Raw genomic sequence first — 13,806 nt, 5'->3', positions numbered from 1 at the left:
GGAACAGTGGTGATTATTCTGTGGAATATAGAAATATTGAATCACTATGTTGTACACCTGGAACTAGCATAGTGTTGTAGGTCAATTATACTTCAATTTTAAAAATTAAATAAACTATTTGTTTTTAAAAGCCTAAGTTTAAATTCTAACATTTCTAGAAGAAAACATAAACCAAATCCTTTATGATCTTGGTGTAGGCAAATATTTCTTAGATACAACACACAAGCACAATCTGAAAGAAAACAAACTGGTAAATCGGACTTCATCAAAATTTTAAATTTCTGCTCTTCAAAAGACACTGTTAAAAGAATGAAAATCAAGCCCAGACTGGAAGAAAATACTGGGAAATCATTTATCTGATAAAGGACTTGAATCCAGAACACATAAAGAACTCTCAAACTCAGTAATGCCACACAATCCAGTTAACGATTTCAACAGCCACTTCAAAGAAGTCATATAAAGAGCAAATGAGCACATAAAAAGATGCTCATTAGTAACTTGTACATTAAAACCACACAGAGATACCACCTCACCCCCACTAGAATGGGTTTAACCAAAAAGACAGACAATACCAAGTGTTAGAGATGATGTGAAGGAACTGGAACTCTCCTACACTACTGATGGGCATATAAAACAGTATAACCACCTTGGAAAACAGTTGGTATTTCCTAAAAAAGTTAAACATATATGGGACCATATGACCCAGGTGTTCCATTCCTACGTATTTATTTACCAAGCAAAATGAAAGCATATGATCATACAAAGACTTGTACACCGACGTTCATGGCACCCCATTTGTAAGGAGCCCAAAACTGAAAACAACCCAAATTTTTATCAACAAGTATAAACTCTTACATTCACACAGTGGAATAACACTCAGCAAGAGAACTGATAAACACAGTACTCATGATGAACCTCAAAATAATTATGCTGAGTGAGAAAAGCCAAACAAAAGAGGCCACGCTGTATTATTCCATTCCTACAAAATTCTAGAAACTGCAAACTTATCTTTAGTGACAGAAAGCAGATTAGCGGTTACCTGGGGGTTGGAGGAAGATGCAAAAGGACACAAGGAAACTTTCATGGTAGTAGGTGATGGATATGTTTTTTATCTTGATTGTGTGATGGTTTCACTGGTATACACATGTCAAAGCTTACCAAATGGCACACTTTAAATATGTGCCATTTGTCATATTTCAGTCATAAAGTGTTTTTTGACAAATGTTAAAAAAAAAAAAGTGGGAACATTTACCAACCCATGGGGGATGGAGGGATTATACCATTTGCCACCCACCTGAGGGTTGTAAGCAGGCTTGATGCAACACAATGAGATCTTATATTCAGAGCATGGTTAAAAGTCCATCTAAACAAGCTAAAATGATGTGTTATAAATTTTTTTTTTCATGTAACAAAACTAAGGAATGTTGCCTGTGTTAAGTCTTTAGAGATCTGTTTAATCAATGACTAGGAAAGAATTACCTATAAGTAGCTTTCATTCATTTTATGTAAATAGTGTTATAAACTTACTTATCTTCCAGGGAAATTGCATATTTCCCCTGAAAATGTTTTTTACATTCTTTTATGAATTCCATATGGAAAGAATGACTCCGCAAGCTCACATTTGGAATTAATAGCATCCTGAAGTAGGATCTGACTTGTTCTTTCATATCCAGCTGTTGAGAAGGCAGCACATCCACCACATGGCTTTCTGGCCCAGGGCGCAGTCCGTTCAGAACAGTGAGGGCCTCGCTGCAGGCGTCTCCCTCGCCCACCTCTCCTCTGTCCTCATACAGCTCCACACAAGTGGCCCTACGCCTCTTCTCTCCCTCTCTCTGTTCTGCTCTAGCAAAGGAGGTGATAAATTCTTTCACGAGGGGGCATCCAGGGATCAAAGTCCAAAACAAAGGTTGCCAACTGGTGACTCATGGACAGTATCCAGCCCACAGATGTGTTCTGTTTGGCCTTTTCTGTGTGTGTGGTTTGTTTTTTTTTTAATGTGGGATTCGTCGCTAACACTTTAAAAATCATGAAATTTCTCACAAAGATGCTGATTTCTACTTTTTTTTAATAAATTTATTTATTTATTTTTGGCTGCATTTGGTCTTCATTGCTGCATGCAGTCTAGTTGCGGCGAGCGGGGGCTACTGTTCGTTGCGGTGAGCAGGCTTCTCATTGCAGTGGCTTCTCTTGATGCAGAGCACGGGCTCTAAGCGCGCGGGCTCAGTAGTTGTGGCTCACAGGCTCTAGAGCACAGGCTCCGTAGTTGTGGCACACGGGCTTAGTTGCTCTGCAGCATGTGGGATCTTCCCGGACCAGGGCTTGAACCCGTGTCCCCTGCATTGGCAGGTGGATTCTTAACCACTGCGCCACCAGGGAAGCCCTGATTTCTACTTTTGAACAAACATCACAAGGTCCACATTCCTGCCTATGAACAAGCTGGCCAAGTCGAGTAGAGGCTGCCCCTGTGGACAGGGGTGTCTTCTCCAATCTGCAACAGTCCCACAACTTCCTGTGGTCACTGTCACTGATTTGCTATTCCCTGTTCAGCAGGCATTTGTGTCCTGGAGGTACTTCTATTTTAAGAAGCTTAACGAAATCTTAAGCCAAACAAATGCAGGGTAAAAATTCAGGGTCCATCAAGCTGTGTAAAAAGCTTACCAAATTCTGAAGGTGAGCAAAAACCCTGTCAAGGGAATCGTTTTCCTCCAAAAGCATATTTTATAGTTTATCTTCCATCCTTCCCCCTTTCTCTCCCTAATTCCCTTTCTCCCTAGCAGTATCTTCGAGTCCAAAGAGACCGAAGGGAATGTTGGGCGATCCAGGGTATTCCAGGAGGCTGGTCTGGGAAGCACTGCTCTCAGGAGATGGTAACAGTGTCGTTATACTACTCTGGGAATCAAGGACCTGGTTTGGGGATTTTTAGTCTCCTTTGATATTTTACCTTCTATCATCCCACCCTCAGAGAATGGGAAGGCAAAAAAAAAAATGTAACGAAAGTTAAGCCAGTATATTTTATAGTTTCTCAACAAATATGATAGCTTGATTAAGAGTTTTAGCCCTAAAGGAAGGTTTGGATATTTTGTAGGTTCCCAATACCCAACACCCAGCATTTCCCTCGTGTTCTGAAACTGGGCTTTTAGTTGCTTTGCACTGTAAAGTATCCGGAGGTTTATCATCAGATATCCATCAAATCCATGCACAAAGAGGGTTATTATGAGGTCTCTTTGCCATTTCTGACATATTGATTTAACATACCCAGTTATAACTGTATGATTTAACATACCCAGTTATAACTGACATAACTTAATTCTGATCTCATGTAGGAATAAGACAGACCTGGTAGTATAATAGACTATGTTTTATCTTTCTAATATTTCTGTCCACTTTGTTTCAAGGCTTCATGAAAAGTTGACAACCTCAGAGACCTCTTGTGAAGAAGTTATTTCATGTTTGGAGGGAAAGATAATACAAAATAATTGCTAAAAATGAATACACAGCTATATAGTTTTAAAATTTATTTTTATTTTATTTTTGGCTGTGTTGGGTCTTCGTTGCTGCGTGTGGGCTTTCTCTAATTGCGGGGGGGGGGCTACTCTTCATTGCGGTGTGCAGGCTTCTCATTGCTGCAGAGCACAGGCTCTAGGCGCACAGACTTCAGTAGTTGTAGTGCGCAGGCTCAGTAGTTGTGGCTGGCGGGCTCTAGAGCGCAGGCTCAGTAGTTGTGGCGCACGGGCTTAGCTGCTCCGCAGCATGTGGGATCTTCCCAGACCAGGGATCGAACGCATGTCCCCTGCATTGGCAGGCGGATTCTTAACCACTGCACCACCAGGGAAGCCCACACAGCTATATTTTTATTATTGTAATAATAATAGTCTTCTATTTCTCCAGCAAAATGGACTAGATACCCACTTTAACTGTAAACATAAAAATTCTGGTCAAAACTTAAAAAAAGAGTTTGAAATACTCAAAGGACAAAAACTATGTGAAAGTAGGAACCCAGAAGGGAAAGTAGACTGGAGTAAATTTTAACCTTGAGGACATTTGCAGAACTTGGTGACCTTGAGCTTCAGTCTCACAGTTTGGGGATGGGGAGAGACACAGGGACAGGAGACAATGCCCAGGGCCTATCCAAGGTGTGGGAGGTAATGCTCTCCACGAGAGCTGGGACCCATAAGACCTTGTACTCAGTGTAAGGCTGAATTGGAAGTAGCCACCTCCCACACACAACTCCCTAGGAGACTGCAAGGAAAATACCTTACTCTAACCTGACACTGAGTACAGGAGGAAAACTATAATCTCCCCTGAGATTTCATAACCTTAAGGTGATACTTGAGAGTTTATAGCCAGAATTCACACTACCTGGGAAATCTAAAACCCTCAAGCTAAGAATTTCACTTAATCTTATCTCAAGTAGTTAGTGCCTTCTGGCAGCTGGCAGAAGCAAAGAGATAAATTCTCTGGAGGAGATCACCTTCAACCTAGGTCTCGAAGGAATCCTATAAAGTTTCAAGGAGTATGTACTCTCATTCTAAAGTCATAAAGCACACAATAAGGACCCTGGAGTGAGAAAAAGCAACAGAATCAGATCCAAAAAAATACTTCAGATATTGGACAACATATAAAAATATATCTACAATATGCTTGAAGAAATAAAGGAGGGATTGGATATCAGAAAGAGCAAAAGACTCTAAAACATGACCAAGCCAATATTAAAAAGAACCAAATAGAATTTCTAGATATGAAAAATGAAATAATTGACATAAAAAGCTCAATGGATGACAAGGACCTACTGTAGAGCACAGGGAACTATATTCAATATCTTGTAATAACTTATAATGGAAAAGAATTTGAAAAAGAATATATACATATAATATATATTATATATATATGTGAATCACTTTGCTGTACACCTAAAACATTGTAAATCAATTATACTTCAATAAAAAAGTCAGTGGATGGATTTAATAGTTGGATTGGATACATCTGAAAAGATAATTAGTAAATAGATGGACCTGCAAAATAAATAAAGTATATTGCTAAATATACTTTAGCTAAAGTATAATACAGAGATTTCTTTAATGGAAAATATTGAAGAAAGGTTAAGAAGCGTGGAAGATAGATAGAAAGGTTCTAACATAAAGTCTGTTCAGAATTCCAGAAAAAGAAGAGAAGAAAGCCAAGCAATATTTTTAAAAAAACAATAAAAGTACAGAATTGCTGAAGACCCAGTCCACAGATTCCAGAAGCCAAGTGGGATAAAATAAAATGAAACCCACACCTATATACATCACAGAGATATTGCACAGACACCAAGACAAGAGAAATTCTTAAAAGCAGCCAGAGAAAAAGACAGATTAACTTCAAAGGAATGACAATTAGGCTGAAACCTTACTTCTCTGTAACAAGAAAAGAAGCCAGAAGACAGGAATATTGTCAATATGCTGAGAGAAAACAGAACTCTATACTCAGCAACAGTCTCTCAAGAATAAGTATGAAATAAAGGCATTTCAGACACACAAAAGGCTGAGTTTGCCATCAACAGACCTTCACTAAAGAAAAAGGTCAAATATTTACTGCAGGCAGAGGGAGAGCAATCCAGGTAGAAGAGCTGAGATTTAGTCAAAAATGAGGAGCAATTACAGGAGTAAATAGGTAAGTAAAGATACAAACCTTACAAAATAACAATAATAATAAAACTTCAATAGTTAAATATTTAAATTTTTTAATTAAAATGGTGATGGTGATGATGTCATCTTGTGGGGTTAAAAGAAAAGACAAATACATTATAAGAGCACGTACCTTATAGGAGGTGACAGTGTTACTGTGTTCTAAATTGCTAATATTTTTTGAGGAGATGATAAAGATATTGATTTCACTTTGATAAGTTCAAGTCTGCATGCTAAAATTGTTGGAGTATCCACTAAAAGAGTACAAATAGGTGATATAACTTCCAAACCAGTAGAGAGAGAAAGAATGAAAGGGGGAAAAAATCAATCCAAAAGAAAGCAAGGGAGAAGGGGAAAAAGAAAAACTCATGGAAAAGACAGGACAGATAGAAAGCACAAAAACATGATAAAATAAATCTAAGTACACCTGTAATTACAATAAATCTAAATGGATCAAATGATCCAGTTAAAAGATAAAGACTGTCCGACTGGATTTAAATATATGTTTTACATCTAAAACACACAGATAGGGAGGATCTTCAAGATGGTGGAGGAGTAAGACATGGAGATCACCTTTCTCTCCATAAATACATCAAAAATACATCTACATGTGGAACAGCGCCTACAGAACACCTACTGAATGCTGGCAGAAGACTTCAGACTTCCCAAAAGGCAAGAAACTCCCCACGTACCTGGACGTGTGGCTGACAGGGTTTTGGTGCTCTTGCCAGGTGTCAGGCCTGAGCCCCTGAGGTGCGAGAGCCGAGTTCAGGATACTGGACCACCAGAGACCTCCTGGACCCACGTAATATCAAACAGTGACAGCTCTCCCAGAGATCTCTGTCTCAATGCTAAGACCCAGCTCCACTCAATGACCAGCAAGCTCCAGTGCTGGACACCGCATGCCAAACAACTAGCAAGACAGGAACACAACTCCACCCATTAGCAGAGAGCCTGCCTAAAATCATAATAAACACACCACCAGACACGGTCCTGCCCACCAGAAAGACAATATCCAGCCTTATCCACCAGAACACATGCACCAGTCCCCTCCACCAGAAAGCCTACACAACCCTCTAAACCAACCGTAGCCACTGCGGGCAGACACCAAAAACAAAGGGAAACTACTAACCTGCAGCCTGCGAAAAGGAGACCCCAAACACAGTAAGTTAAAAAAAATGAGAAGACAGAAAAATATAGCAGATGAAGGAGCAAGGTAAAAACCCACCAGACCAAACAAATGAAGAGGAAATAGGCAGAAGAATTCAGAGTAATGATAGTAAAGATGATCCAAAAACTTGGAAATCCAATGGAGAAAATACAAGAAATGTTTAACAAGGGCCTAGAAGAACTAAAGAGCAAACAAACAATGATGAACAACACAATAAATGACATTAAAAATTCTCTAGAAGGAATCAATAGCAGAATAACTGACGCAGAAGAACGGAGAAGTGACCTGGAGAATAAAATAGTGGAAATAACTACTGCAGAAGAACAAAAAAAAAACCCAAAGTTAGCAGAAGGAAAGAAATCATAAAGATCAGATCAGAAATAAATGAAAAAGAAATAAAGGAAACAATAGCAAAGATCAATAAAACTAAAAGCTGGGTCTTTGAGAAGATAAACAAAATTGATAAACCATTAGCCAGACTCATTAAGAAAAAAGGGGGGAAGAATCAAATCAACAGAATTAGAAATGAAAAAGGAGAAGTAACAACTGACACTGCAGAAATACAAAGAATCATAAGAGATTACTACAAGCAATTATATAATAATAAAATGGACAACTTGGAAGAAATGGACAGATTCTTAGAAAAGCACAATCTTCTGAGACTGAACCAGGAAGAAATAGAAAATAAAAACAGACCAATCACAAGCACTGAAATTGAAACTGTGATTAAAAATCTTCCAACAAACAAAAGCCCAGGACCAGATGGCTTCACAGGCGAATACTATCAATCATTTAGAGAAGAGCTAACACCTATCCTTCTCAAACTCTTCCAAAATATAGCAGAGGGAGGAACACTCCCAAACTCATTCTACGAGGCCACCAACACCCTGATGCCAAAACCAGACAAAGATGTCACAAAGAAAGAAAACTACAGGCCCATATCACTGATGAACACAGATGCAAAAATCCTCAACAAATCACTAGCAAACAGAATCCAACAACACATTAAAAGGATCATACACCATGATCAAGTGGGGTTTATCCCAGGAATGCAAGGATTCTTCAATATATGGAAATCAATTAATGTGATAAACCATATGAACAATCTGAAGGAGAAAAGCCATATGATCATCTCAATAGATGCAGAAAAAGCTTCCAATAAAATTTAACAACGATTTGTGATAAAAACCCTCCAGAAAGTAGGCATAGAGGGAACTTACCTCAACATAATAAAGGCCGTATATAACAAACCCACAGCCGACATCGTTCTCAATGGTGAAAAACTGAAACCATTTCTACTAAGATCAGGAACAAGACAAGGTTGCTCACTCTCACCACTCTTATTCAACACAGTTTTGGAAGTTCTAGCCACAGCAATCAGAGAAGAAAAAGAAATAAAAGGAATCCAAATTGGAAAAGAAGTAAAACTGTCACTGTTTGCAGATGACATGATACTATACATAGAGAATCCTAAAGATGCCACCAGAAAACTACTAGGACTAATCAATGATTTTAGTAAAGTAGCAAGATACAAAATTAATGCACAGAAATCTCTTGCATTCCTATACACTAACGATGAAAAATCTGAAAGAGAAATTAAGGAAACACTCTCATTTACCACTGCAACAAAAAGAATAAAATACCTAGGAATAAACCTACCTAAGGAGACAAAAGATCTATATGCAGAAAATTGTAAGACACTGTTGAAAGAAATGAAAGATGACACATACAGATGAAGAGATATACCATACTCTTGGATTGGAAGAATCAACTTTGTGATAATGACTATACTACCCAAAGCAATCTACAGATTCAATGCAATCCCTATCAACTACCAACGGCATTTTTCAGAGAACTAGAACAGAAAATTTCACAATTTGTATGTGAAACACAAAAGACCCCCAAATAGCCAAAGAAATCTTGAGAAAGGGAAACGGAGCTGGAAGAATCAGACTCCCGGACTTCAGACTATAATACAAAGCTACAGTAATCAAGACAGTATGGTACTGGCATAGAAACAGAAATATAGATCAATGGAACAGGATAGAAAGCCCAGAGATAAACCCACGCACATATGGTCACCTTATCTTTGATAAAGGAGGCAAAAATATACAATGGAGAAAAGACAGCCTCTTCAATAAGTGGTTCTGGGAAAACTGGACAGCCACATTAAAAGAATGAAATCAGAAAACTCCTTAACACCATACACAAAACTAAACTCAAAATGGATTAAAGACCTAAATGTAAGGCCAGACAGTATCAAACTCTTAGTGGAAAACATAGGCAGAACACTCTATGACATAAATCACAACAAGATCCTTTTTGACCCACCTCCTAGAGAAAGGGAAATAAAAACAAAAATAAACAAATGGGACCTAGTGAAACTTAAAAGCTTTTGCACAGCTAAGGAAATCATACACAAGACGAAAAAACAACCCTCAGAATGGGAGAAAATATCTGCAAATGAAGCAACTGACAAAGGATTGATCTCCAAAATATACAAGCAGCTCATGCAGCTCAATATCAAAAAAAAACAACAACCCAATCCAAAAATGGGCAGAATACCTAAACAGACATTTCTCCAAAGAAGATATACAGATTGCCCACAAACACATGAAAGGTTGCTCAACATCACTAATTATTAGAGAAATGCAAATCAAAACTACAGTGAGGTATCACCTCACACTGGTCAGAATGGCCATCATCAAAAAGTCTACAAAAAATAAATGCTGGAGAGGGTGTGGAGAAAAGGGAAGCCTCCTACACTGTTGGTGGGAATGTGAATTGGTGCAGCCACTATGGAGAACAGTATGGAGGTTCCTTAAAAAACTAAGAATAGAACTACCATATGACCCAGCAATCCCACTACTGGGCATATACCCTGAGAAAACCATAATTCAAAAAGAGTCATGTACCACAATGTTCATTGCAGCACTATGTCCAATAGCCAAGACAGGGAAGCAACCTAAGTGTCCATCGACAGATGAATGGATAAAGAAGATGTGGCACATATATACAGTGGAATATTACTCAGCCATAAAAAGAAGCAAAACTGAGTTATTTATAGTGAGGTGGATGGACCTAGAGTTTGTCATACAGAGTGAAGTCAGAAAGAGAAAAACAAATACCATATGCTAACATATATATATATGGAATCTGGAAAAAAAAATGGTTCTGAAGAACTTAAGGGCAGGACAGGAATACAGACGCAGACATAGAGAATGGACTTGACGACACGGGGAGGGGGAAGGGTAAGCTGAGATGAAGTGAGAGAGTAGCACTGACATATATACACTACCAAATGTAAAATAGATAGCTAGTGGGAAGCAGCCGCATAGCACAGGGAGATCAGCTCAGTGCTTTGTGACCACCTAGAGGGGTGGGATACGGAGGGTGAGAGGGAGGTTCAAGAGGGAGGAGATATGGGGATATATGTATATGTATAGCTGATTCTGTTTGTTATATAGCAACAACACAACAATGTAAAGCAATTATACTCCAATAAAGATGTTAAAAAAATAAATAAAACACACAGATATACAGAAAGGTTGAAATTTGTTAGGCAAAGTCTATGAAAAGGTGATATGAACGTTAAGGTTAGAAAGCATTATTAGAAGTAAAGAAGGTAATGACATTGATTTAAGGTTCAATTCACCTGGAAGATATAATGATACTAATTTATATGTACCTGATAGCATTGCCTCACTGACAGAATGATAGGAAGAAATAGACAAAATCCACTATCAGACTGACATATTTTTACATACTCCCCCAGTAATTGATAGCTCAACCAGACAAATCAGTAAGGAAATAGAATTGAGCAAAGCAATTAACAAGGTTTTTCTAAATGATAAAGGTAGAATATTGTCCCCTATAGAATATATATTCTTCTCAAACATACATGAAATATTTGAGACCTAATCACAAACTAAGCCATAAAGAAAGCATCAATAAATGTCAAAGGATTTGTAACAGTAATGAACTTATTTTGTATGCTCATTTTATGAAACTTTGAAAATATAGGTAAGTCTAGAGAAGAGAATAAAAATCACCTACAGTTCTACCTCTCAGAGAGAATTATTATTCACTCACTGGGTTATTCCCCTCGTCTATATTGTTTTAAATAGAATGAGATCACACTGGATATATATATATATTTTTTTTTAAGCTTGTATTTTTCAGTTAACATAATAACCACTTTCCCATGTTGGTAGCAATTCTTTGTAACCCTTCTGTTGGCTACATAATATTCTATGAATTGGATATACCATAATTTCCTTAACCATTTCCTTACAGTTGAATATTAGGTTGTTTCCAGTTTTCTGAGTTCATAAACAGTCCTGTAATTAAGTTTGTGGTATTTACAAGCACCTTTCATCAAAGGACCTGAAAGTGCTTAAGAGTGATCTAATTTTATTCTCCAGCCAGTGAGATGAGTGAATAGCATTTTCATTCCTCTTTGCCAGCAATAATCTTCACTTCTAACCAATGTGTTACCTGGAGGCATTTTATTATAGTCAAGGCATTACCCACCCCTTCCTGTTGCTCCCCTGCAGACAGAACTGACTTTCCCACCAGCCCTGACTACCGCAGTTGCTACAGGTGCCTTCTGGCTTAGCGTGAGGCAAACTCAATTTCAAAGAGCTTGAACATGTTCATCTGTGATCCCTGTGGAAGCCCGCAGCCTCTTCCTCCAACACTGTAACTTGGGCAGTGTTCCTTAGAAGGATGATGCGGTTGATGAAAGCTTGATAATTCAGCTGACATTCATTTCACATGTGTATGTAATTTCTAAGCGCTGGGTATGTTAAATAAATATTTCCCTGTAATTTGTTTGTGTTGCAGAGATTTGGGTAATTATTTTTACCCTTCTATTTTTTAATTACAAAATTATTTAACAAATTCTTTTGAAACAGCAAAGGAGGTTGAGAAAAGTCAACATGGTTCATGTAGTTCAGCAAGAGGCAAGATGGGTGATCCAACTGTGCATTTCAGAAGTGAAAATGGGATGCTGTATTGCTTTGGGGAGAACACAACTGCTCTGCTAGCTAGTTAATTATGTTATGAATGGGGCATTAAAAATTGTTCCCTTGCATGTTTGTCATTTCATCTTCTGCCATACAATGACTCACTTTGATTGTCTTCTCACAAAAGCATTAGTTCACTTGTAGGAGAGAAATGTTTTTGCCTCTATCTCTTTCTGCGGTTTGTTCCTTCCTCCTCCAGCCCCAACCTCCGTCCAAACCCCTACCTCTCACTCTCCTGCATTCTTTCTCCCCAATACATAAAGACTCATGAGTGTAAAGAACAATGGGAGTGGGCAATGTGATGACCATTATGATCTTTACTGTTTCCACTTTCTCAGCTCCCAGCTCCACTTGAGCCACTAACAAACCATCCAGGTTTCCAGATAGAGTGAACTTAGCTGTGAAATGTACCCTCCCAGGAGTAAGCTGGCAAGTTTTAATATCTCATTCCTCAAACACCCTCAGGTATTGCTCTTCTCTCCATGTTGGTGCCCACTTCTCAATGCCCCACTGCCCCACGCCTGGGGGCAGGCAGAAGTACAGCCCCTCTGCTTTGCATTCCCCTGCTCCTCAAGATAACCTGTCTCACTTCCCCCTTAAATAGTAGAGGCTGGTGGTTAATAACCACAGCTAAAATGTGAAATGGAATAGTATAGAAAGTAGTACATAGAGAGTATGCTAAGGCATGCAGAGACCATTACTATCTCCATCAGCAGACAAGAGGATGGGGCAGAGAGAGGCTAAGTGACTTGCCCACAGTCATACAGCTATTTAAGTGATGGAGCTGGATTTGAACCTAGGCTGTTACTCCAAGACCCAAGCAGATTTCACCAATGCGACAAATGCTGGCAGTAATTTCATTTAACCAACAGACATTTGTTGAGCACCAACTATGTGCTGGGCCATGTTCTACTGCTGGGGAGCCAGAGAGGAGTTTAAAAAGATCCCTAGCCTCCAAAAACTTGCATCCTAGATGAGGAAGCCAACAAGAAAGGATGCAACCCCTGGATAGCAGTGCTGCTGGGGAAGCCTCCAAGGTCCCCTGGGAGGCATGACAAGTGGACACCCTCAGAGGATGAAGACCAAACTCAACCTCCAAACTCCTTATGGCCGCTCTTCTTCTAGCCACTTGTTCAGCGAGATGCCCATGAAAGCTGAGAGATTGTGGTGGTGACTTACCTCCCCTGGCGTCTCCAGCCGCCCTGGAGTTTAATTTGCATGGGGATGCTGAACAGCTGCATGAGACCAGGGGGTTGGGCAAAATGGACTCCTTCCACCTGAGCCATAGCCTCTGAGGGCACCAGAAGGGTAAAGTTTAAACATCAACAGAAGTGGGGTCCCAGGGAGCCACCAGTCCCCAGCGCAGGCAGCCATCGGAAGCACCTGCGCCTCCAGAGCTGCCAGCTGGTGGTATGCGGTGCCCGTTCTCCTGGGGAGGTGGTGGGTTAGGGCTGGCCTGTCTGGGGCTTCCGCAGATTCCCGGCAAGGCAGGGCGGTCCGTCCAAAAGGCTCAAGGCCCTAAGTGGTTTTCTGCAGCCAGACCTTCTCCCCGTGGTCGCCCAATGCCTGCCGCTGCCTTATCACCTGGGTTCTGCTTCAGCAGCCGGTGCATCGCCATAGAGACCTAAACGCTTGTGGAAAGTTCTGAGGCCCAAGGGACCCTGTATAATTTGCGAAGGACATACGCAGTTCAAGGTTTATAAAAAGAGGAAATGTTTTGCCCTGGCCACGTTTCCTTTTTCATAAATTTTCTGTTAGAGTGCAAGCTCAGAGGATGGATTTTTTCTGGTTAATTGTATGTTCTGATTAACAGAATTCATTTCTATACCATATGTGATTTCCCAAATTTTCAAGACTCAAAGGGTCATAAAATAACTCACCATTAAAACTATAACAAAGTTTAAAAAAACTGTATCAAATGATATTTTCTTTCTTTGATAAC

The 13,806-nt window shown here is 39.5% G+C and overlaps 1 pseudogene across 1 annotated transcript in view; it reads right to left on the bottom strand.

Moving 5' to 3' along the window:
- The window catches only part of LOC149749391 (calcium-activated potassium channel subunit beta-3-like), a 37,115-nt pseudogene extending 23,639 nt beyond the window's left edge, over positions 1-13,476 (bottom strand). Inside the window, exons 1-3 of the transcript XR_016392903.1 lie at positions 13,407-13,476; positions 13,044-13,155; positions 1,656-1,842 (exon numbers count right to left, since the gene is read on the bottom strand). The product of XR_016392903.1 is annotated as a calcium-activated potassium channel subunit beta-3-like (transcript). The remainder of the gene's footprint in view (positions 1-1,655; positions 1,843-13,043; positions 13,156-13,406) is intronic.
- Between the last annotated feature and the right edge of the window lie 330 nt (positions 13,477-13,806).

This window comes from Delphinapterus leucas, chromosome 4 (assembly GCF_059928025.1).
Source record: "Delphinapterus leucas isolate spDelLeu-1000000601 "Yukka" chromosome 4, BTC_Dleu_Yukka2, whole genome shotgun sequence".
Lineage (NCBI taxonomy): Eukaryota > Metazoa > Chordata > Mammalia > Artiodactyla > Monodontidae > Delphinapterus > Delphinapterus leucas.
Note: the sequence above shows the minus strand (reverse complement) of the source record. Positions and strands in the feature narration are given on the sequence as shown.